At 47.5% G+C, this 26,199-nt stretch overlaps 1 long non-coding RNA gene across 2 annotated transcripts in view; it reads left to right on the forward strand.

The window, feature by feature from the left end:
- The window catches only part of LOC146185410 (uncharacterized), a 38,537-nt gene extending 19,272 nt beyond the window's left edge, over positions 1–19,265 (forward strand). The window contains exons 2-4 of one of the 2 annotated variants that reach the window (XR_014707992.1): positions 7,605–7,747; positions 17,845–18,177; positions 18,330–19,265. This is a non-coding gene — a long non-coding RNA (uncharacterized LOC146185410). Of the gene's footprint in view, positions 1–7,604; positions 7,748–17,844 lie in introns of both variants that reach the window. The other variant, XR_014707991.1, reaches the window with a different exon arrangement.
- Positions 19,266–26,199: the final 6,934 nt, after the last annotated feature.

Genomic DNA, 26,199 nt, shown 5'->3' on the forward strand with positions numbered 1-26,199 from the left:
AGCTCTTAAAGCTAACAGTGCTCGGGCGACAATTGAATCAGGTCACAAACGTTCTGGTACTGCGCAAACGCCAAGATTGTGTTATGATAAACGGTGACCGCAACAAATGCCTGTTTAGTGGTCCTGATGTCTCTTAATGGCAACAAAAGGCGGCGTCCAGTGTGTTTGCAGTTGTCGCGAAAATGGCGGTTTTACTGCGCTCTTTCAAAACTCTTCGCAAATGCAGTCATGATCCAAACACGAATTCAAGGCTACTGCGCCAATTTAGGTTGTATGGGGCACATGCAACATCGGCAAATCGATGCAATGGCCGAACAATCCGTTCCAATAACTTAAACTGTTGCCTTTATTTCTTTTTTTTAAATATCACATTCGGGTCATTTTTTCTGGTAACTTCATGCGTGAAATGCATGCAGCATTGGCACAAATATCGAAGCAGAACTTAAGGCGACAGCAACCTCGCTTAAACTCCTGTCGCAGTAATAGCGTTGCAGAGAGCCCGCGGCGAACTATCCACCACCGCTGTCCGCATTTCCGCTCTTAACTGTACCATCGCATGGACGGAATAAATTAATCGACGGTCTTCTCTGCCAGCTCGCGTGCGCGAAAAGTTCGGGCAGTGACCAGAATAAGCCGGATTGGCAGGGGGGGGATCGCCAGAGCGATGTTCTCTCCGCTCATTAGACGACCGCGGGGCGCAGAAAGCCCGTTTAGGTAACGTACTGCATGCGACGGGGTAATTCTTTCCCTGACGCGAGCGCCAGAGCGACGGAGAGATTTCTCGACTCGAGTTGACCCCTGTCTGCCAGACCGGACACCGGCGACCCGTAGTAATACCACGCGGCGGTGAGCCGAGGTCGTGGTCCCCTCACTCACATAAGGGGGAAGGTGGATGCTGTGCACAAAAATCTGCGCAACCGCAGAAATGTAAAAGAAAATAACGAATAGAGCAACCCCAGCAGCCCTGTTGGCGCATGGTGATGGATGAGAGGAAATTGCAGACCATCCCGAAAGGGGAAGAGTGTGGGGAAGAAGGGATGAACGAAGCTGAAGGCGACGGGCTGCCCAGAGGTGACTTGACTTGCTGCCATTCCTGCCCTTGCTGTCTCTGGGCTTTTCGGCTACAGACCTTTCGCCACCTCTCCTGCAACGCACTTTCCTCCCTTCCTTACCCCTCCCATTTCCAACTCTGTCGTCACTTCCGCCACTTCTGACTTCCGGTGTGTCGGCAGGCCGCCTCGCTCGAGAGGGGCTTCCTTGAGCGAAGCCAAGCCTAGCCTTCACGCTGCCTGTGGTACGCTGTTTACTTTGGACTCCTCTCTAGCGGCCCCGACGTCGCGGCCGCCACAGCACGAGTGATGGTCTGAGAGCTCTCCCGAGCTTCCCTTAGTGAAGTTCCGATCCCTTTTTTTTTTTCTTTTTCCTTTCCCCTTTCCTCTCACTTCTTGACATGCTCTGTCAGACCGCGGCGCTTTCTTTATTAAAGAACGTATGTGTTCAAGCTTTGTATACCTCGCAAAGTGAAGGGGTGAAGCAGATGTAAAAGAAGGCGTCAAGGAACCGCTTTCTATGCTCGATTCTTGCCTTTTATTATAATGTAAATTCGCTCCTTTCCCTCGCGCGGGCCCCTTTTTTGTACCTCCAACATCGCCTTCCTGCTTTCTCAATTTATATGTATATTTTGGACTACCTCTCCCCCACTTGTCTCTATCCTCTCTAGTTTCGTTTTTGAATTTTTTTCCCCAGTGGTCGTCGTTGTTTCCACTCAGCAAACTTTCTCGCTGAGCATATGAACGCTTTCGGAAGTTGCTCGTATCCACAGAGATATATTTCGAACATGAAAGAAACAAGATAAAATGAAACATGTAGGTTTGGACAAAAAGAAAAGCTTTTGGAACTTCAAGCTGCAGGAAAGTACTTTATGGTGAAAAAAATAAGGGGCTCGGTCTTGTAAAGTGCTCTCCGAAAAGTGGACAAACTTCGCCATCAATCATTATTCACTGCTTATGCTGCTGAAGCTGGGTTCCTTCAGCAGTGTATAGTGAGCGATATCGTAGTACGCCTGTTACGTTGGAAGGAAGCGATGCACTTGTAGAAGAGAGAGAGAGAATGGTGCAACTTAATATATCACCATTGGATCCAAACCATTTTGCTCATAAAAAACAAACCACCGCGGACGTGAAACCAAAAAGCTCTTCACAAGTGCTAATTTCGTCTTCTGTGCCAAAGTAGGGCACGAAACAATGAATTATTGACATGTGATAAACAATTAGTCATGAAGTATTAATTCGCACTTTATATTTTGTTCTTTTCGGAGCAGTTTGTCTCAAGACGCATGATTACTTGATGCGTTTTCAAATTAATTGATGAGCAAACTGAGCTTTCTTTCTCTTTGAGAACTCACTGTTTTCTTTCATGCGCGTCTTGCTGGGTAACGAGTCAACCTTTGGTGCTGTACACGGCCACTTATTCCTCTCAAATTTCACATCACCTGGAAAGGAGAAACCAACCTTATCGCCCCTTTTATTTCTCCTCATATAGCGCAGAGAAAAGACGCCAGTAACACTCATAAACAAGAACATGATTATGCTTCCAACAGCGCTTCGCTGATTTTCTGAGCATCTTTCGACCGTGTACCCGTGGGGTTGAGCCGTTTGCCCTCTGAATAGTCAGCCGGAGTGTTCTGCTTGCGCAAGGCTCGAAACGAGTAAGCCCGCGTGTGTCCCTTAATGTCGCCACGCTTTCAAATTAGTAACCAACAAAGCATGTCTGACTCACCGTGAACGAAGTGGTTAGCCAGAGGGGTTTTCTATTTTATTTACTTTTAGCTGGTTCCGCGCAATCCCGGCTCAAATATTTTTGGCGTCTCGCCCAAAGCACACCACGATGCGAACTCGAGTGCCCGCCCAGACAAAACTCGACTCTTCGGCCTCGACAATTTGGAGCACGCATTAGGAGCTTCAGTGATTTGAGTCCGGTTCACGGTGTAACAATGGTCCACATCACACACATCACAATGCAAATGTGTGCCAAGAACTAACAGGCAATTGTGTGTTTATGTGTGTAATCCGGAGATAATCAGAGGATTGCCCGCTGAATATGCAAGCTGACATCTCAGTCATTAATCACTCCCACGTTCGGGGCATTGCTTGGTTCTGCGCAACCATCCACTCACCTTCTTTGGCTCACACTATACCTCGCTCCTAAGATGACACACATATGTATAAAAGAAAGCATTACTCAAATAGGGTAAGGGCCACTGTTAATGCATATCATTTCACTTCATCCTCATCACTGTGCTGCCAAAATCGATGGAGCAGCTTGGCACAACGACATAACCGTTTCAGCAGCCGCACCTCGGTTCCAGCGCGAGCAAACAGACTGGCGTAGGCGTCCCTTACCAGGACTAGTGAGCCCGTGCCGCGGCCTGGAGACGGAGGCGCTCAGTACGCAGTTCCTTGCCTCATTCCCTCTAGCGTCAAGGAGAGTCGGCACCCGCCGCACATTTTACTGCCCTAAGCTCGAGCCATAAAGTGGCACTGCTGGGCTTCGGTGCTGGCCGTTCCTCTGGCCGTCTGGGAGCCGCCGTGGCGCCTCATTTGCATAACGTTCGCTCGCTGCACCTCCTCGTCCGCCTTCCTTCTCCTCCATTCGGCAGGGATGCTTCGAAGTCTCGCCGCCTTAGAGCATTCCGCACTCTTTCCTGCATACACCTAATGCATGCCTTCTCTAGGATGTCCCCCTCCGTCTCCTGGCTTCTTAATCACCCGAAGGAGAGCAGAAGCTTTTCGAAAAGACGCGTGCGATGGATGCGTGGCAGAAGCATCTGCGTGTAAACGGCACGGGGCTCCTTTAGCGAGGCCTGTGCTGGTCGCGGTGGGTGCTACGTTGTTCGCTGACCACAGTCTTTCACCTTCAAAGAGCATATCGCTCCTTTTGAGTTTCGCTGTCAAAGCTAGCAGCTGCAGTGCAAGCGATTCTATACCCTGTAGACAGAACGTAGGTGCTAAGGGTTACGTACGCTAGCATGACGCCCCAGCCTAAGCGCCCATCGTGTCCATTGGGCGTGTTTCATTGCCTTGTAAACACGTGAGATAATTATACTGCAAAATGCTGCAAAATGCTGCAAAAAGATATAACATTCCCGTGATGGGCCAATAAAAGAACGCTGTAGTATAGTCATTTTCATTCGTAATGAACGAGTGCATATCGCTGCCACAGAGTCACTAAATGCGTAAAAAAAAATATCAAAGGCACTGTTTAATGTGCCATCGCTACAAAGGATGTAGTAATAGAGACGTGAAATATACCTATGCGTGCTAGTGCTACGTTGCACGAGCAAGAGAATGAAAGCAGTGTTGCTCACAACCGTGCCTCGTAAGTTCACGTTTTTTTTTTTCCTGAAAGAAAGAAAAAAAAAAAGATGAGCACAACAGATGTTTGCTAACATTCCCCAGCTTTCAAATGTCACGCTATCACAGGGCCGTCAGCGAACGCAAAAGGAAGTACTAGGGAGCAGGATAAGCGGCGACTTGGGATTATGGTCTCCTGCATGTCATTGCCTTTCTTTTTATAGCCATATTCCGTTTTCTTTTTATTATTATTATTATTATTATTATTCGCTGCTCTCTCCACATAAGCGGCGACTTGGGATTATGGTCTCCTTCATGTCACTGCCTTTCTTTTTATAGCCATATTCCGTTTTCTTTTTATTATTATTATTATTATTCGCTGCTCTCTCCACTTTTCTTTGCCTCAGTGCTCATTGCCGGTTTCGTTAATTTTTCGAGCTCCTCCACTTCCCGCCCCTCCCCTATTCCGCGGGAAATAGGGTGCCGCGATAGCCGTCCCGGCACTTCCCTTTATTCCTCTGCCACTCTTTTCCGTTCATTTTCTCCCTCTTTCCTCTTTCAGCCATCTTCTTACTTCCTGTCCTTCAGCAGCTTCGAAGCCAATTCGCATGTCGTCATCGGCCAAGTGAGAAACAGTCGTAAAAGCGTGAATAAAAAGAGGGGCTACGCCATACCCGCCAAGATACTCGAAAATAAAATAAAAATAACACAAGTAGTGATGAAAAAAACGGGAAGCTAAAACGTAGGAAAGACGAAAATAAAACGGAAGGGAGCAGCTAAAGGCTTTCTTCCCCTCATCGAGCCCTTTATCTCCAACCTCTGCCATTTCTCCACTTTGGAGGCCCATTTTTATCGCCCGCTGCTCGACGAAACAAGGAGGCGTAAAGGAAGCCACCAGAAGGGGATAGAAAAAACCATCAGAACGAAGGGAATAGTTGAGGAAAACAAAGGAGCGGATCGGCAGGCCGACCAACTATGGTGAGAAATGAAGGGGGAAGGCAGTGGGAAGGCAGTGGGGAACTTGGGGAGTGGTGTGCAAGAAAGCAGGAGCGGCGCATTGTGGAAGCTAGCTGGCTTCCCCCCATAAAAAGGAGGCGCGAGCTCGGGCCCATACGAACCAGGGCAGCAGCCGGGCTATGACTTCGGCTCAGGGGCGCGAAGACTGCGTCGGCACGCCGGGAAGAAGGGAAGCGGTGGGGAATAGGAAAATGAGGGAGAGCGAGTGAGGACGTCGGAGCGCCTTTCCCGCCCGCCTGTCCTTTTAGTGGGAGAAGCGCGGATGCGGCGCTAATCAAATAATTTGTTCGGGTATATATAGACGCGCAGCAGCACTTCTTTCCTCTTGCGCCTTTCGCGCCCGCCCGTCCTCGCGAGGTTTCGTCACCGTGCCTACGTTCCTGTCTGGGAAGAGAGAACAGAGGGAAAAGAGATGGGGAAAACGGTAGTGTGGTGGGAAGCGGTAGCTCCTAATGGGTGAAGTCCCTACTTTTGTTTCTCTCTCCTTCTTTGAGCCGTTTCCTTGTTTTTATTTACATTTCGTGTTGTAAAAAAGGGAGAGCTTTCCGGCCTTTGAAGAACTGCCGGGTAAGCGTGAGGGACTGTGAAGTAGAGGAAATGGTGGTTGTGTAAGGTAGTGTGAGAATACGACAAATCAGCGAGAAAAATAAAAAGGCATCGTTGAACGAAGGATGCACATACCGAAGGCAAGAGCCACAAAGCGGCGAAACGATCAATAGGGAGACGCCATCTCTCGGTCGTTAATCGTACTGGGGCGTAAATATTGGATCGCTCTGCAGACCACCACTGCGCGCACAACGCAATCGAGCATAAGCCGTTAGAGACGGCAGCCCCACTCGTTGGTGCCCTAACGGGTCGGATAGGCAGGTGGGGAGAAGAGAGGAGGCTGAAAAGCTTAGCGGTTTCTGGTCCATGACTGCTCTTCATGCGTTTTACTTGGATGTAGCGATTCACTCGTGTCCTTGCGTTTGTGAGTGCTTTCGAGCTGTTCACCTAAAGCTCGCAAAAGTACTGACCAAGCACGTATCTCGACAAAAGAAATACATTGAAGTAGGATGGACAATTGGGCGAGTTGGTACAATTGCATAGTGGGCAAGCAAGAGCATGAGTATATATGTAGAGCTGACAACGATGTCTTGGCTTTAATGTATGACTTCTCGAAATGCAGTGCATCTTCCTGTATACGATTGCCCTTTTCTTCTCTTTTAAGTCGCTTTGTTCGCGTTTTATCTGAAGGACCGAATTTTAGACAGCGTAATAGTGTTCTTTTACCGCGTAACGAAAAATAATCATTGCGCGTACTGAGGTTGTGTGGAATCGCTTACCACCCAGTATTGTAATGTGTTTTGGTGTCCTTGTCTAACTTGTACGCAGTTCCGGTTTCCAGCTCGGTCATTACGTTGTGTTTCATTTGTATGCATCAGATACCCCTGTGAAGCTCACGCGATTAAGGTGGATAAAATTCAATAAAATAAGGTTCACCACGGTGAAACGTGCAGTTCACTCGCTTTACTGAGTAGAACGGTGTGAATAGCTCTTTCCGGTTTCTGTGCACAGTATATTCTAATTGCGCGGACGTCAATTTTGCTCGCGTACTACTTGACAATCTGCGATACATAATCCGCGAGGCGGAGAGCACTGCACATGTTTTGAAGATCGCATTAAAAACTGTCGCCGTCGTATCTTAAGAAGCTAGTCTTCACCGTCGTTACAATGTTCTGCAATATCTGTCTGAAGTTCCCAGGGCAAGCACTCTTTGGCACAATATTCAAACGAAGTATTAGCAAAAATACGAAGCACTACATTTATGAGGATGGAAAGCAAGAGAAGCGAAAACAGCAGTCATCAGAAATGAACACGCTTGGGAATTCAGAGTAGATTAAGAAAAAAAATTCGGTTTCAAAAGCAAACTCTCTACAATTGTGGAATAGTTATTAGATCTACTTAGAGGTGAAAAAGTGTAGTCTTCGACATGGCCTTGTTGCGTGATATCCAATAGACGCACGTACCCTCAACTTGAGAACTTGAGCTGCGCTGTTCATTAAGTTGGTGAACAGCAGACATGCAGCCAGCAATTTTTTTCACGAGGGGTCCAAGCTTATACGCTATACAAAGTAGGGGGGGGGGGGGGGGGGGGGCAGTGTCGGAGGGACTTTTCGAACAAGATGCAGTGCCATCGTTACTCACTCCTGCTTTATTCTCCGCTCCTTTTTCTTTTCTTTTTTTTTCTTGTAGTTGGCCATTTTGGAGGGCGTCCGTAAGGCGTAAGCTGTGCTGCTGAGCCGCGCCGAGTCCTGCTGTGTTCAGCGTTCACGGATGAAGCGATTTCTGCCAACAGATGGCGACCAAGCAGGGCTGTGCCAGTCTCGGGATTCAAGGTAATTTTCGGACTTTTATGGTGAACACTAAAGCCTTTCAACACGCATCATCTGTAGGCAAATTCTTCCATCTTGCATCACTGAATGAAATCAAAAACCACATATTTAGCGTTTCGTATACCTGCGGCTGGTTAGCATACGGTGGCAGCTTAAAAAATGAGCTGCCCGAAAAAAAAAGGAAAAAAAAAAAAAACAAAAACTAAGGCCTAGACAGTAAACGGCAGGACCTGCGCTGACACGCAGCTATGTGTTACCTAAATAATCGCAGGATATGCATGCGTTTCAAACCCTAACGCGACGCTAGCAAAAATAGCTACGCTTAATTAGTCAAATTATTGCAAGCACGTCAAGGACCCACTCGTTAATATTGTAGACACAAACTGCAAACTTGTGGTTTTTCAGGTCGCGGGTCGCTATTGCTCCTATACCTAACGTCATCATCTTCTGCTCATTCCCGAATTCCCGACTAAAATCTTTCTACAACACGCTTCGTGCGTCGTGTGCTGAAAGTTTTGGGAAGTTTCTTTGGCAAGAAACAGACGCTGCACGTTGCCCACCAGTTTACAGAGTTGCCAATACGCACACTGCACAACGCTAAAAAATAATACTTCGTACCCACACATAACATGCTGGCCTGCCCTGAAACAGTGATAACCACTGCTGTGATTTACTAACTAGCGTATCCACGTGCAAAGCGCACGCATATGAAGTGAGAAGAGCATTCTTTACTCTGACGAAACTTTATTTCCTGTCTAAAGGCATCCAGATGAGACGAATAAAGTGCTTCTACTACTACTACTACTTTAGCGCTGACGTAAAAATGCCATTTTCAGTAATCGCACTCATAAGCTACTTAAGGAAGTTAACTGAAATGTGAACAGTAATAGCACACTTATTTTCCAAACACGTGTGCCCTGGGTGACATAGCTGCACTTCCCTTACAGGTAAGCCTTTGAAGTGTAATGCATAAACGGAAGCTTTTGAGAATGGTTTATTCCTTCGCCCGTAACTTGCCTTGGGAACGTTATGGCTCAAACCAAGCAGTGCACTCAGAAGTGAATAGGTTTAGGTGTGTTGGTTAGACTTCTTGACTCAACAAGCAAAGCGCAGGAAAAAAGACTGGGACGACGAGGAGACAGGGTAAGCGCTTGGCCGGTCTAGTCGTCGTCCCCGTCTATTTTCCTGCGTTATTCTTTTTCAGTTACGATGCAGTGTCTGTTTAGAATCATAAAACAGTCAATGAAAGTCTGACATAAAGCAGCTGGTTAATCACGCACAGTCACTGACAAAAGATTACGGGACGAGAGTTCCCGTGGAGACAGCTAACGTAGCGCCACTTAGCGCATGAATCATGCAAGTCCTTTTGTACCTGCGTGCATTTCGATCGATTAGATCCCATAGTTTAGCCGAGCTGTTTATTTTTTCTGCACGCCCGCATCTTGCAAAACTTTGCTGTCAATTCTACCTGGCAACAATATGAAGCACTGGCTATAATCATACCTTCAAGGTTAGCAGTTCGCTTTCGCAACGTACACACCACCATTTTGTTTAACATTACTAACCCAACAAATGCAATTTTGTTTTTCGTAGGCAGCTTACACAACTGCAATGCAGATCTGTGTAGTGTACCGTAAGCTGTTTTCCTCGCTGGATAGATTCGTAAAAATACATGAAGGGAGCGAACACAAATCTCTGCCATCGGACAATTGCAACAGTGCGAGACTGCACTGCAGAGCATAGTAAACGATAAAAGGCTCGATGAACGGATGTTGCAAGGCAAAGTAACCACAACTCTGCAAGCACCATTTGAAGCGCTCCACTTGGTCGCGAAAAGGAAAGGGAGCACCTCTAACGCTAGGAACAGTAAAACGGGAAGAGGAAAGTACCCATGGACAAGCTCCGACACAGCAACGGTCGCCTCTATATTTATCTACAATTCCATTTGAGAAAGAGAGGCGACTCCATGTCCTGCTCTTCGCAAGCGCTTCTAAAGCCAATCCAGAAAAAAAAAAATTATAATACATCCTCAAACTACGATTAAGCAAGAGGTCCAAACGTTCTCCAAGAATGGCCTCAAAAATTTTATAAGAAATCTACGGAGGCAGGCAGACAGCGATCGAGCGGAGCCCGTTAAGAAGCCGGTCGCTCGCCGCTCGAGAGAGAACCAGCCGACCACGAGGAAAACCGCTTCTCTGCCTCGCTTCAAAATATACTGCGCTGCTCTTCGTTTGCCGCGACGTTAAGCTTATTGCCTCCGCGCACACAGCCGAAAGGATAATCCTGTCCAGACTTCCTTCCTGGCTCGGCGTAGATTAAATAAGGGATTTACAGAACGGCGCGCGCGCACACGGGGGGATACAAACATCGAAAATCTTTGTGGCGGCGCTCGAGCGCTGCCCGTTCGAATTGCATGTGCCGAAACATTTTCGTGATAGGCGTGTGCGAGCAGATAAGAATAACAAGAAGAAGATACCAGAGCCACGTACCGCGTTATCATCCTCGCTTGCTGTGCTGGATTCTTTTCTTCTTCACTTTCGTTTTGCTTTCTGCCATTGCTTCCAATTCACTTGCCGTGTCCCACGCTTTTTCTTCTGGACTGGCCAGCGTCGTTGTTTAGATTTTAACGCGGGCGATCGGTTTTCTACGGCCAGGTCGCGCGGCTGGGTAGACCCCCGCTACGGTTTTGCGGGGCGTATGACGCTTTAACGACAAGGCCGCGCCATCGGTCGGCTTTCACTGGCGTCGGCGGCCCTGAAGTTTTCTGCGCTGGAGGACCGCACTCCCCGGCAACGCCGGTACAGGACTCCCGGCTGGGCCGGCCGAGTTCCCGCTGGCTCTCCCGCACTGTTGGCCGTTAGCAATGAGAAAACAAAATGAAATAGAGCAAGTACGCGCCGCTGTGGTCGCGCTTCAGCAGAAGCAGCAGCAGCACAAAGCGATGGAACATCTCACGCTTACAACAGCGGCCACGCCGGCGTGATTTCCACGAAAACTCCCTCTTCGATCGATTTGACTCCGTACACAGAGGCGGCTGTTTTCTGACCGTTCATCCTGTGCAGTTCTTTCAGTCGCCGTCTGCTGCTGCTGCCGTTTCGTGTAGTGTGTTTGCGCTTACTTCTCCCCCTCTCCCGTTCCCCAGCGTGGCTTGCGTCGAATGCCTTTGCCTCCGGTTATAGTGTGTGTGCGTGTATCCTGTGTGCGCGCGAGTGTGCGGGCGCGTACTTTTCATTTTTTCTCCGTTCGTCATTCCTTCTCTTCTCGACATCGTGTGTTCTCTTTCTCTCCCGCGCGTGAAGCAAATTTCGACCTTTTATATATCGAGGAGCGAGTTCAGTTCGCCTTTCCTTTTACCACCTCTCTCCTTTTTAACTACAGTATCTTTGTTTTTAGTTTTTTTTTCTTCTTTTTTGTCATGAGTGATATCGACTGCGTCCCCCCTTCGTCACGCACGCGTGTGCGTTCTTCTTCGTCCGTTAAAGGGAGAACATTCTCTTGGCGGAGGGGCGGAGAGCGCGCTGGGATGTTGCGGAGGAGATGGGAGAACTGCGGGCGGACGAGGATGCGACGAATTGGACTTCCAATTTATTGGCATGCTCCGGGCGTCGGCTGCTGCTCCGAGCCCCAGACTTCTTTCGATTACTTACTTTTCCTTCTACTCTCAGTTTCATTTTGCGCTCAAAACCATTTTATTTTTTGGAGTTCTTTTATTTCTGGCCGCTATCCTCCCATTGCGGTAGCAGTCGTGTGCCCCCCCCCCATTTTTTTTTTTCTCTGCCACGGATCTTGCATGCGCGCCACATTCTGCGCAGTCTCGATTCTACGTCTATTCAGATGCACCTCGCCCTTCGTGCTTTTATATTTTCTCTCGAACTTTGTCTAGTTTTATTGGTTGTATTCTCCTTCGCTCGATCGTCTCAACTCGTTAAAGCTGACCTGAAGGAGCTAACGGTCTCCCCTTACGCACACATAAAGGGCAGCTTTCCTTGCAGCCCGGTGGCATTTCTTGTCCGTGCAGCTCCTCTTCCAAGCGCTGCCAGTAGAGTGCAGGCCAGCCAAATGAGAGAGAAAAAAGAAAAAAGAAAGAACGCGTAGCCATTTACCGCTGTTTCTCTCTTTTCTTTTTTCTTTCTCCCCTTCATTCCTTCCCCCACGGCTGGCCACCGTATCGGCAGAGGAATAAGCGCTACTGCGCATTTCCTTTACTCAAAACTAGCTTTACTAACACGTTTTGTGAATTGCGAGCACAGCATATGCGTTATTGTACTAAGAAGGAATGGCAAGGGATGCACGACGAATGAAAATTAAGACTGATTTTGATTAAAGGAAACGCGTCGTATCTCAAAGCTAGGCGGAGACCTTGACTGCGCTGCAAAACGAACAGGTAATGAAAAGAGAGATGCTAGGGATGCTTAAGCTCCGGCTTTAGGGGTACGACACGACAGAGTTAAAGCTCCCGTATGCCGGAGCTTCATGGATCACTGCCTTGTCGTGGCGGAGGGGCTTGCGAAACTCGATGAAGTCGTGAGCTCTGCTGTGTAGGGCCACCCAAGATAGACAGGTCACGGCAGAGAGTTCTGACAAAATGTGATTCACTGGAGAAGGTAATGGCAACCCACTCCAGTATTTCCTGCCAAGAAAACCCTATGGCCAGTCACAATACCATTATCGATATGGCGCCGGAAGATGAGCCCCCCAGGTTGGAAGGCGTCCCACATGTTACTGGGGATGAACAAAGGGCGATTCCTAGTAGCTCCAGGACGAATGAAGCGGCTGGGGTAAAGCCAAAAGGACGCTCAGTTGTGGATGTGTCGGGAAGCGACCGGAAAGTCCGATGTTGCAAGGAGATATATCACATAGCAACATGGAATGTAAGATCTATGACGCAAGGTAAACTGGATATCGTCAAGCGAGAAATGGACAGATTGAACATTGATATCTTGGGTATCAGCGTGCTCAAGTGGACCGGAATGGGAGAATTTAACTCCGGCGACCATTATGTCTTTTATTGTGGGCACGAATCCAAGAGAAGGAATGGGGTCGCTCTCATAGTAAACAGAAGAATGGGCAAAGCAGTGCTAGGATACAACCCCAAAAACGACCGAATGATTTCACTTCGGATCCAAGGTCACCCTTTCAACATAACAGTTATCCAAGTCTATGCACCGACCACTGCTGCTGAAGAAGCTGACGTTGAGAGATTTTATGCGGACCTACAATGCCTTTTAGACCGCACCCCATCATCAGACGTCGTTTTTCTCATAGGAGACTGGAATGCTAAGGTCGGGAGTGAAGAAATATCCGGAATTACAGGCAAGTTCGGTCTTGGTGAGCCAAATGAAGCTGGGCAGAGGCTAGTAGAGTTCTGTCAAGAAAACAACCTGACCATAGCGAATACTCATTTTCAACAGCACAAGAGGCGCCTGTACACATGGATTTCACCGGACGGTCTGTACAGGAATCAGATCGATTATATTATTTGCCGGCAGAGATGGAGAAGCGCTATACAAGCAGTAAAAACAAGGCCTGGGGCCGATTGTGGCACCGATCATCAGCTTCTTGTTGCCAAAATTAAGTTTCGATTGAGGAAAACGCAGAAAACTAGAAGGCCTTTCAGGTATGATCTGGATCAGATTCCATTAGAATATGCTGTGGAAGTGAGGAATCGATTTCAAGAATTAGATCTCGAAGACAAAGAGCCCGAAGAGATGTGGACTGATGTTCGTGATATAATACAAGAAGTTGCTACTAAGGTAGTTCCAAAGCAAAAGAAATGCAAAAAAGCAAACTGGTTATCTGAAGAGGCTTTGCAAATAGCTGAGGAAAGGAGGATGGCGAAAGGTATGGGGGAAAGAGAAAGATACAAGGTTCTCAATGCGGATTTTCAGAAAATAGCAAGGAGAGATAAGAATGCCTTCCTGAACATACAGTGTCAAGCAGTTGAGTACAACAGCCAATTAAGGAACACAAGAGCTCTGTATAAGACAATCAAAGATATCAAAGGAAGCTTCTGTGCTAAGCTGGGCGTGATAAAGGACAAACGAGGCAAGGACCTCACTGAAGCCTCAGAGATAAAGACGAGGTGGCAGGAATACACAGAAGAACTGTACAAGAAGGACCCGGATGTGCAAACCCAACATAGGACGGTTGTGATTACTGATCTCGAGCCGGGCATCCTGAAGAGTGAAGTTGAATGGGCCTTAGCCAGCCTTGCTAAGAACAAAGCTAGCGGAATTGATGGTATTCCAGCTGAGTTGCTTCAAAACCTCAACCACGACGCTGTTAACACACTGCATACATTATGTCAAAAGATTTGGACAACCCTGCAGTGGCCACAGGATTGGAGGAGGTCAGTTTACATCCCCATTCCAAAGAAAGGCAGTGCCAAAGATTGTTCCAACTTCCGCGCGATCGCGCTTATTTCGCATGCTAGCAAGGTGATGTTAAAAATCCTGCAAGGTAGGCTGCAGCAGTATGTGGATCGGGAGCTTCCGGACGTGCAAGCTGGGTTTCGCAAGGGCAGAGGAACTAGAGACCAAATTGCCAACCTTCGCTGGATCATGGAAAAAGCAAGAGAGTTCCAGAAACCCATTTACTTCTGCTTTATTGATTATGCGAAAGCGTTTGACTGCGTAGATCACAGCAGATTGTGGCAAGCTCTCCAAGAGATGGGAGTTCCAATTCACCTCATCTGTCTCCTCAGGAACCTTTATGAAGGGCAAGAGGCCACAGTCAGAACTGGGCATGGCCTTACTGATTGGTTTCCGATTGAGAAAGGAGTGAGGCAAGGCTGCATACTGTCGCCCTGCCTATTTAACCTATATGCAGAGTGCATCATGAGGAAGGCCGGTCTGGACGAGTCTTCAGCTGGAGTGAAGATTGCTGGAAAACGTATCAACAACCTTAGATATGCGGATGATACCACTTTAATGGCAAAAAGTGAAGTGGAACTCAAGAGACTTCTGATGCGCGTACAAGAAGAGAGTGAGAAGTTTGGGCTTAAACTGAACATTAAAAAGACGAAGATCATGGCGTCTTGCCCTATCAAGTCCTGGAGCATCAATGGACAAGAAGTGGAAGCTGTGACAGATTTTCTGTTCTTGGGCGCCATGATTACCTCGGAAGGAGACTGCAGCCATGAAATTAGGAGACGCCTGCTTCTGGGAAAGAGAGCAATGGTTAGCCTTGACCGCCTAGTAAAGAGCAGAGACATTAGTCTACCAACCAAGGTCCGTATAACCCGTGCTATGGTCTTTCCAGTTGTGATGTATGGATGCGAGAGTTGGACTGTGAAAAAGGCTGACCGCCGAAGAATTGACGCGTTTGAATTGTGGTGCTGGCGAAGACTCTTAAGAGTTCCTTGGACTGCCAGAAGATCAAATCAGTCGATATTGTCGACCATAAACCCTGACTGCTCATTGGAGGGTCAAATTCTAAAGTTAAAGCTCAGCTACTTTGGTCATCTGATGAGAAGAGAGGAGTCGCTGGAGAAAGATTTGATGTTGGGAAAGGTTGAGGGTCGCCGGAGAAGGGGTAGGCAGCGAACGCGATGGTTAGATGGCATTCTCGAGGCATTGCAGATGAAGCTATGTGATGTTAAGAAGATAGTGAGAGACCGGAAAGCGTGGCGTGACATGGTCCATAGGGTCACGAAGAGTCGGACACTACCGAACGCCTGAACTGAACTGATGCCGGAGCTCCATGCTACGGACTCTATTTCGTGTCCATTTGCTTTGATACTAGTTTAATCAGCTTTCTTGAATTTGGGCGCCTAGTTTCTCCCGCACATAATCATGACAAATAATCGTAAGATAATCCGAATCCTCTTGCTCGATGACATATAGACGTTTTTTTAATTGAAACAACGTTCGAAAAAGAAAAAAAAAAACGGCTAGCATCGGCTGCTTCCATTTTCTGTAGGAGTCCTTTACTATAGTGGTCATTCAGGCACTTCTGTTTTTATTACGTTGGATCTTGGCTTTTGTAAGCGATGCGCTGCGCAACTTCTGATTTGGTGTATAGGGTTTGACGTCTCAAAGCGACTCAGGCCATGAGGGATGTCGTAGTGGAGGGCTCCGACAATTTTGACCACCTGGGAACCTTTAACATACACCGACATCGTGAATCACTGGAGTGTAGTTTGCGTTTCACCTCCATCGGCGGAACATAAATGGCGCCCATATGTTGTAATAATTCAGCCGGAATAAACTCAAGCGGCAGGCAAGTCCGTGAACAAAATGAGAAGGTTAATGATGATATATTGCTTCCATTTTCTTCCTGTAATAGGCGCAGGGTCTGATCTATACTATTTCCTAGCTTATTTAGTTCAGCGATCAACTTAGTTTTAGTTTAGCGGGAACCTGTGATGCGATACGGGATTCGCATGCGGTGGGATGGAGCTGCGTCTGTGCAGCCGCACTCACGTATGGCTCCCAGTGGTTACCTGTGCGTCAGCACATGACGCCCCTCGTAAGCACGCATGCGCAGAAGGCTCCGCGTTGAAGCGGATTGTTTGTCGCGGTTCGTGATACCCTGAAACAGCGATATGGAGCTGACACACTCGTCTGCTGTTCACAACATGAAAATATAACACCTCCTTTATCTTCGAGTGGGAGTTTATTTAATAGAACCACAGTAAGGGGCAGGAAACATCCATAGAATCCCATTGTCCCCCATTTAAGTCGCTAGCGCCAGTTCTCTTCATAGCGGTCGAAAGAAAACCTATTTAAGCGTTGTAAATAAACGCTGTCGTGCACGATTGGAACCACCACCTGCGAAAAAGGAGTAATCCCCGATGCTGGCGCATTAGACAACTCGACCACCGCCGCATCTTATCGCGCCGCATCCGTGCATAGCGAGTCATTCCTTCATAAATATCAGTTTTCTTCAGTAGCCAGGTGCCCAGAAGTAGTGAACACCGAAACTAGCGAGAGTTTCCTATCCCTGCCACAGAGTCCTCAATGACAAATGTGCATTACATCTTTTTTATTTTTTTTTATTTAAGCATACTGTAAGCCTTGTTAGGCTCTTACAGGAGTGGGCTAACTAATGGGACCATTACAGAAAATACAAAACATCAGAAACACACACACACACACACACACACACACACACACACACACACACACACACACACACACACACACACACACACACACACACACACACACACACACACACACACACACACACACACACACACACACACACACACACACACAAAGGAAAACATGCGCACTGCAACAATATAATGGACATTCAATTTGTCGCATATGAAGCACTGAAAAGAACCGCAAAGCGACACAATAAAACCACACGTTAGTCAATAGGTACTAATAAAATGAAATTTTAAACTGAACACTCGCAGTGAATAAAGAAAGAAATGTTTGGAACTATTTTTTGTTATACCGTTTGCTTCTCAAAAAATGACTCCACCTTTTTAAGAAAAATATCAAGCAGATATCGTCCATAAATTCATGTGGCAGCCTATTCCATTCTTCAATAGCTGAAGGAATAAATGAAAATTTGTATACAACATATTCTAATGTTTCCTTGCGGTTGAAGAAGGCGCTGAACGTTGTTGTTCTGCTCCATCTGCCAAATGAAGGAATTCCCTGTGCGTTAAAGACAGTTTTATAAAGTTTATGAACTTTGCCATTCTGGCATTCAAGGAAATACTACGCAGATTTACTTCGCACCTTCTTCCTCGTTTTCCTTGTGGCCTTTTGGTACCTATTTTGTGTACACATTTAATTTCTGCTCTGCTGAAAGGACCACGGTTACCTGATGCCGCGAAGCCATATTTTGACTCTGTGGGCATTCCAAGCTTTTTTTTTTTAGCATTTTCTTTCATTACATGCTTCGTTACTGGAGCATGTAGTACGTCTTTCGGGCGTTCCTCATAAACCAAAAATAAGTAACACCGCAGACATCGGCTACTCCAAGGACATTATTCCCTTGGTCCCTATCAGCTTCTTTGGGAAAGAGTTGTTTTAAGAAGCGCTATTCTAATACGCAGAAAACTTTCTCGAGTTACCCATGTTGCAGTTCAAGACTTAAATATTTAATCAACCCTTTCGTTTCAATTCTACAACACGCAGTGTCGTAAACAGTCCGGTGAAGAGGATCCACCACCAGAGGATGCCCCGTGGAGATCTGCTCCGCTGGCGGACACGGGCCGGAGGCCGCACCTCCAGCGACAGTTTCGACATGAACTGCCGGATGCGCTTCGATAACGCCGCTCTGACCCGCCACTATCCGGGCGACTCAGGAAACGGCGCGGAACAAGGCGCGCGCGCGCGCGCGCTCTACGGCCTCCGCTCGGCGAGGCAGCGTCGCGCCTCGGGAGAGGCGCGCGGCGCAACGCGCTTTTCCCTTCCTTCTCTGTCGGTAATTAACAGCACCGGCCTCGGCAGCCAGACAAGAGGAAAAGGGTAAGGCTGTGCACAAAAGGCCCAAAAGGCCGCTGCTACTAAGAAGCTTTGTCGCGCACTCGTTCTTTCTCAGTTGTTGATCTTTTCTTATTTTTGCTGAACCAACGCCAGCGCCTCCTTCAGTCTTACGCGAAGGCCCGCCTTTCTCACAGGGCGCACAGTCGAGAAACGAGCCGGTACCGCAGCGGTAGTGGCGGTTTCGCCCTGCGTCCTTTCCGGAAACGGAAACGCCTGCCTCAACACGCATCGACCGGATCCAACTTCCGTTTCCACGTTTCCTTATCATTCGACTGTCCAGACTGCTGTTTTCCGAGGCCTGGACGGAGAACTGATAAGGGCTTGTGGTGACATTACTCAACGGCTTGAAGAGAAAAGGACGCACGGATTCTTCTGCCGGCCCTTTACTGAAAACCACCCCAGCCCTCTTCCGTCATTTTTCCCTCTCGCCCCGTCCTGCACCCCTGTAGCCCTACCAGCGCACCCATTTCTCTGTAAAATTGCGTCACAACCTGTTCTCATTGTATCCCCCCCCCCTCCTTCCTTCAATATTATAGAGCACAGAGCCCGCCTATTGTCGCCTATCCGCAACTCGTGCGTTAGCGACGGCGGCGGAATGCCACCAGAAATCGAGCAGTTACATCTGAAACGACCTAATCTATGATGTCAGTGTGTGAAAAGTTTAACTGAAAGAATTGACTGCGAACGCTCTATCTTTGTAGAAAAAAGGTGCCGGTGTGTTTACAGTTCTGTCCTCGTAAACAACCTCATAGCGAGCGCTTGTAATGTCCAACGCAAGCCGCTAACGACTGCGTCGCAGACAACGTATTCAGCGCAGCCCAACCTAAATATGAAGGGCGTTCATAACAGGTTAGCCGCTCACATACACAAAAGAAGGACAACATGTGCTATTGGTTGGCAATGTGAATACGCAAATAGAGAGGTATTATTAAAAGATAACAATTACAGATGCTCAGAGCTTTATGATAGGCTAAATTTCGTCTCCCAGAGAACAGAGTTGGACATAGTGCGTGCTTACAGGATCAGCAAGAAAACATTGTAAGGCAAACAATAAAGGGACCACTGGCTAATCTATACTGCCTTCATTGTCTCACACTATAACGATTGCATGTCTAATTTGGGCCACGAGCCAAGCAGCCAGCATTTCTCGTCGTGATGACTGCTGTGCGTTAAGACGGGTTCGTCGTGTTCGCTATTCGCCGCCAATGGTTGCTAAGGCCGGTCAGGGAAAACATTATTCAGAGGAAATGAAACGCGCAGACCATGATCTGTAGCGCGTGCTGACGCCACTTTCTCTATCGGAGGACATCGCCGGTCGCGATTGTCATGGACCAAAAATGGCGGACGTAGCCGAGCACGTTGTTGGCCTAAGTAAAGGTGGCTGATGACTGATGCTCCGATTCCGGAGTACGGCTACCACCAGCTCGTTACGAACCTTTCTCGAATGCGCTGCAATTTTTTGCAGTGGATTTCATTCTTACCTTGCTCTCGACGATGAGGTACCCGATTTTTGCAGGCGATGCCATGTTAAAGTGTTTTATCGAATTGTGTGACGCAATATGAAATTCTCCAAACTGCACAGACTAAAATAATAATTGGTTCACAAGAAAGGAAAGGTGCAGTATCTGTCACACTTGTTTGGACACCTGACCCACGCCTTAAGGGTAGGGAGGAAGGTATGAGTGAGAGCGGTAAGCAAGAAAGGGGTGCCGTGCTGGAGGGCTCTGGAGTAATTCGACCACCCGGGGATCTTTAACGTGCACTGACATCGCACAGCACGACTAAAATGACTATGTTAAAAAAAAAGGGGGAAGGGGGGGGGGGGGGGGGAGAGGCAGGCTTTCGTTTCAGTATTTCCCAACGCCTTTGCAGTTGCTGAACATGCATGGGTTTCAGAACTTGCGTCTAAACGGCAAACTGAAGGTTCGGGATTCTGTTACGAATAATATAGATAGAGCGGCAGAGACAGACAGATGGAACCGAAAAGAGGTGGTCTCTCCCGCATCATTGTCGTACAGTGGGTATAGAGAGCGAAAGAAGGCAGAACGTTATCAGAGGGCAGATTAAGACATACGAGCGTGCTCGTCCGTCAAGCGGACAAGAGGCAATTGGTGGAAGTGAGCTGCCGAGGCCACCCTATAGCTGACCGGCTGCTCCGATGGATGCGTTGGCGCTTACGAAGCCAAGGTTATAGGAGCGTGCTGCAAGCAGTAATGTAGTGCAGTTGCCTAGCTGGTAATTCATAGATATTGCCCGCGGAGTACGTGAAATCTCCAGACAACAGTTATACTTGCGCAACAAGGTCAGAACAGAGCAGACTGCGCCTTCTTCAAAACGTGTCGTGGTAATGTGCGATCTTCTCGTTCCTGACTATATATGAAATCAACACAGCCATCTCGTAAAGCCCTGGTATCCCGTGTTTGACAAAAAAAGAAAGTTTGTGAAAGAGAGTATTGTGAACAGTTTATAAAAACCGTTTCACAGTACTCTTCCAAGCTTTTGGGAAATGACCTGTTTGGGCGACAGACAGGCCAGGCCGCCCAGAAAAAAAAAAAAAAAAAAAAAAAGGTTTTGTTTTTTCTTTTTTTCGCGTGTGGCAAAAAGCGGGCTTAGTGCTCCTTGGAAAGCTCTAGACGGAACCTTAGAGCAAAATAAATAAATAAATAAAATAATAAAAAATCTGCCATTCAGCGTTGGAATGCGTACCAGGTAAGAGCCTTTTCACAAAACATAGCGTTGTGCGACAACAGTGGACTGCACCAGCGCTTGTTTCACTGCAGGTAGTTTATTTTCTGGGCTAATAACCCCATTGGGAATATTTACACAGTTCTTGATTTAAGTAAAATGCGCGTTTTGAGGCTCAGAAGCATGCATGAAGAAAAATAACAAACAGGACAAGAAAGAATAAGGTTTCTAGATACTTTACTGTCCAATGGGAACATGAATTTCATTTCTCTTGTCATCAACCCTGCCTCCTGAGCGACGATCTGCAGTTAAAGATGCACAATAAGGTTATTATAGTAGTGGCTAGAGGCAATGATATGCTTTGTTAGAGGAAATATCATATATGCAACCAATTTAAGATCGCTGGAACGATCATAGAGCAGGAGATGCATTCAGGGCGAATTTCACGTCTTATCACAATCCCAATATTTTCGTTTGGTTTGGGGGGTTTAACGTCCCAAAGCGACTCAGGCTATGAGAGACGCCGTAGTGGAGGTTTACGGAAATTTCGACCACCTGGAGTTCTTTAGCGTGCACTGGCATCGCACAGCACACGGGTGCCTTGCTTTTCGCCTCCATCGAAAAGTAGCCGCTGAGGCCGGGATTCGATCCCGCATCCTTGGGAACAGTAGTCGAGCGCCGTAACCACTGCGCTATCCCTGCGGACCAATCCCAATCTTTTATTTTTCGACCCGAGCGAAACAGCAGTTATACACTGCATGAGAGGACCGAGGATCTCCGTATAAATGAGCAGGCGACAGTTCAGCAGGAAACAACTTTACATTGAACACATTACGCATTTTAGGCCGTACCTTTTATTAGTGATACGACTTGTGTCTTCCGCAGTCTCACGTCATTCATTATGCCGCTGTCATCTGTCGAACTACCACCTGCAGAACCGCGCTCGTGATTTTTCGTTCACAACGCCGACGTCAGATTGTCTCCAGGACGGAAAGCTGTCGCATTTAACTTGATAGCGATAAAGGACCATTTCACCGAAAATCCGGTGTTGTCGTTGGCGTTGTGGGCGAAAACCCACGAGCACGGCGCTGGCAGGCGGCGGCTGGAAGCTGATATGGCCGCGCGCTGATTCAACATTGGGTTGTTAAGTTCGGAAGGTCTCCGGCCTCTCTTTTCATGTGGGAGAGTGACATATATCAGAATCAGCCTGTCATGATATTAAGGCGAAATACTTTAATAGCTCATATACTGTCGGCGATCGTCAGGCCACACTATCGCTGTCAATCAAATGATGTCATCACCCGAAACCGAAATTATAACGTCACCAGAAAAATAAAAATCCGGTCTCCACTGGGAATCGGACCTCCATCCCTCGGATCCCCAAAGGAGCGCTTCAACCAACTGCTCCACGCCCGCTATCGTGAAACGCACATCATAATTCTCCTTGTCTACCGTGAGGATGAGAGTAGCGATGACAATGACGATGCAGTTAGTGATAACGACAATGATGGCATTGGCAATGATAATGACGGAGGAGTTAGTTGATGACGGCAAGCGTGATACACCGTGTGCACCAGCAGCAGTCAGGCTTTCGCATTCCTGCAGTGTGGATTCCACAGTGATCTCGGAATTTTTGAATTGACGTTGCCCTGTGGCCAAGCAGGCATTTCATGCGGCTTGGTTAAAACCGGGCTTTATATGTCGGGTGTTCGCCTACGCTATTGCGTTATACCCTTGAAGGCATAAGTTAAGTGTCCCCGATAATTTTTACCCGCTTTAAAGTTACTGAGACAGACAGAGCAGTCCTCACAAATTGTCTGCATTTGGGAGTAGTGTTTTTATGCGAAATAACTACTCCACGACGTCTAACCGCAGCTTACCAATCCCTGCGTTGTCGAAATGGCAGGCGCTACCAACTAGGGCCAATTCGATCGCGAGTTAAGTATGCTGCCACTAGTCCACACAGGCAAGTTCATACAGGGATTGCTATCAACAACAACACTATATCTATGTTGCTTCTGTCAACGTGGGCAACATACATCGTGGTCCTCCGCAAGGTCGGGCCTCTAGTTGATGACGGGGGGGGGGGGGGGGGGGGGGGGGGAGAGAGACAGCGACAGCGTAATTTATATCAACCATCTACCAAAATAAACTACGTCAGACTAGTTCTTTCGCACATTATGGTAGGTTTAGAAACGTTCAGTTCAGTTCAGTTCAGTTCAGGCGTTCAGTCGTGTCCGACTCTTCGTGACCCTATGGACCATGTCACGCCACGCTTTCCGGTCTCTCACTATCTTCTTAACATCACATAGCTTCATCTGCAATGCCTCGAGAATGCCATCTAACCATCGCGTTCGCTGCCTACCCCTTCTCCGGCGACCCTCAACCTTTCCCAACATCAAATCTTTCTCCAGCGACTCCTCTCTTCTCATCAGATGACCAAAGTAGCTGAGCTTTAACTTTAGAATTTGACCCTCCAATGAGCAGTCAGGGTTTATGGTTGACAATATCGACTGATTTGAGAAACGTTAGGCATCTGCAATTTTTTATATACCTTGGTATACAGTATGGAGATATTATACCTACTTTTTTGCGGGTGTGGTTTTCAGACTATTTCACAGTATCTGACTATGTCATCATCGTCGTCATATTCTAAGGCTTGATGCTAACCGCGCAAGTAATGTAACTCAAATGGATAAAGGGCAAGACGAGAGGAAGAAGATGGCTACGCAGTATGAAAGAGAACTAAACAAGTGTTGAGGGGAAGCCTCAATTAGCAAGCCAAGCGAACATTTCGGCAAGGGGAGTTGTCTTTGTCTGGGCGGCGATATCATCACTGCGAACTGAGACCCCCCATCAAGTCTTGTTCAATTCTCTTTCATACTGTGTGGCCATATTTTGTGGAATCCTTCATCTATTTCACGAAGCCTTAGAATAGGACAATGATGACGACACAGTAAGGTAATGAGAAATGTTATTCTGAAAGCCACAGCAGAAAAAAATCAAATGGATCCAGAAATTTATTTTCCCACTGCTTGCAAGGGAATTGGTTGCAAGAAAACCATGCCGGAGAACGAGATTAACCGACGTTGCCCATGACGAGGTAAATAGTGAGGTAATGAAAAGTTAGTTTTATCAGTAAGCTCGATTCTAGTCACCTCGTCTCTCTTCATTGTGCGTTACAGGTGGCTGTAGAAATTGAAAGAAAATAAAACGCAGTTGTAAAGCAGTGAAAGCCCTGCCCAACATGACCTATGTACAGTCTTGGTCAAAAGTTTTAAAGCCAAATGATTTTCGTTTAAGCCGCGAAATGGAGCCGTCATGCCATCATTAAAGGTCAAAGGGCATTTCAAATGCTACGAAATGATTTCTCATCACAGCAAGAGACTGTCTCAAAGCATTTCATGACCATTTAGCATTTAATGGCGCCATAGCGGCTTCATCTTGTGGCCGAGACAAAAATCATTTGGCTTCAGGACTTTTGACCAAGGCTGTACGTCTAAAGCGTTTAGCCTCGAGCTCTATATACGCAGAAGATATTACCCAAAACAATCGCCAAAAACCTTGCTACCAGCGACGCAGGCCGCCTCATGCATTTTCTGGGACAACCCTAAAATAGCGCGACGTAAAGGTGGCGCACACTCACAGTTCCGCCGCAACCTCTTCCGGGGTAAAGCGAAAGGCGACATTTGCCGCTCGCTCCCGTAATGGGAGCACCCCGTTCCCTCCTTCCATAAAAACGTGACGCGGCAGAACTGTCCCTCAGCGAAGAGGTTCATTGCGGGCTTGAATTATGGTGGCAACTTTCCATTAGGGAGTGTCCCGCGGCGCGAGGCAAAAGCGTACCCCTGCACCATTCATGCATGCGCACACAACGCGCCCGGTATCACAGCGGTGAAAGCGAGCGTTATTCCACCCTCGGGAATGCGCCGCGGGAACGCATAAAGAGACCGGGTCCTTCATCGCGGACAAACGCACCGAGCCTCTTCTCTTCGTTACATCCTTCCCTCCTTTTTTTTTTCCTCGGATTGAGTGACTTTACGTCCTGTTGGCCGGACCCACGCCACCCCCTAATGGACAGTGACCAAGGGCCCGGGTGGTGCACACCGGAGGAGACAAATCAAGACGAACGCGTCCGCAAGGATTTCGCACCCTCAGGACGTGGGACGCAAGACAACGGCGCGCCGCTACGCGGCATTGTATACCATGGGAAAACAAAAAGAGAAAAAGGGGGAGTAAAGAGGTAGCCCGAGCGGACGCTGTGCAACTCTACAGGGGCATCGGTGACAGCAACACACCGCGCATTATTTTCATGTTGCCTGTCCTGTCTAGTGTGATCTGGCGCGCATAATCTCGCTTACGTGTGAGTGACAAGCGCGGTAGGTCGTATATACACAGTAAACGGGGGAGGAAAGCGACCAGTAAAGATGAAACATGTGTGTCCATTATATCGGATGCGACTCCTGTTTCACAACTATACGGTATCAAAGGCGCATTTAACGGGAACAAGGTTTTAGTGTGTCTCTTCGTGACCTTAGCCTCAAAACTGTTGCTATAATGCAGAACACTGTTTAACACATCATAACTATTTAGGTGAGTCATTAATTCACTGGCTAATTAATAGTTTGACTAATAATTTTGTTATAAGGAAACACAAGATGTTATGTGATGTTTCATAATTTAGTTATATTGGGATCTCGCAGACACGAGCACTGAAGATGTAGTATATAACGAGAGTTTTTACATTTTTATTTAACTGTAGTGCTGTCCTGAACTAATTTGAACACAACCGCCGCTTATATATTAATGGTCCGAGCCCGAGTTCACTTGAATGACTTATTTCTTAAGCGTTGTTCATCTCCCAAGCACACAAAAGGGTATGCTAAGATCAATTAAAGAGAAAAGCAGAAAGAAAAGCAAAAGGCTGAGAGTTCACATCGTAAAAATAGAGGGTCTCTAAGATGTCTCTTAAGCGGAGAATGGCGAAAGCTTACCCGTCCGCTCCTATCTGCCTCTCATCGTTTGCCTCATATTGGCGTTCGTTGCAGTGCTACTTATAATTATAATTGGGTTACAGGAGAGGAAAGGCGCAGTATCGGTCACAATTGCTCCGGCAAGTGTGAGTTTGGACGGTTCACCATCGCTCCTGCACCGTCGCTCCTGTCACGTGGCGTTTCTTGGCGCGCGTTCAAGTGTGATATTGCAGACGGCAGGAACGCTAGACAAGAACCAATCTCGCGGCATATGACAGATCTCGCTCACAACTCTCGCTCACGGGATTTCGTTCCAAGAGCCTAGAAATGCTTTCGCCTTCAACAA

Source organism: Amblyomma maculatum, chromosome 6 (genome assembly GCF_055883805.1).
Source record: "Amblyomma maculatum isolate TAMU_Amacu chromosome 6, ASM5588380v1, whole genome shotgun sequence".
NCBI lineage: Eukaryota > Metazoa > Arthropoda > Arachnida > Ixodida > Ixodidae > Amblyomma > Amblyomma maculatum.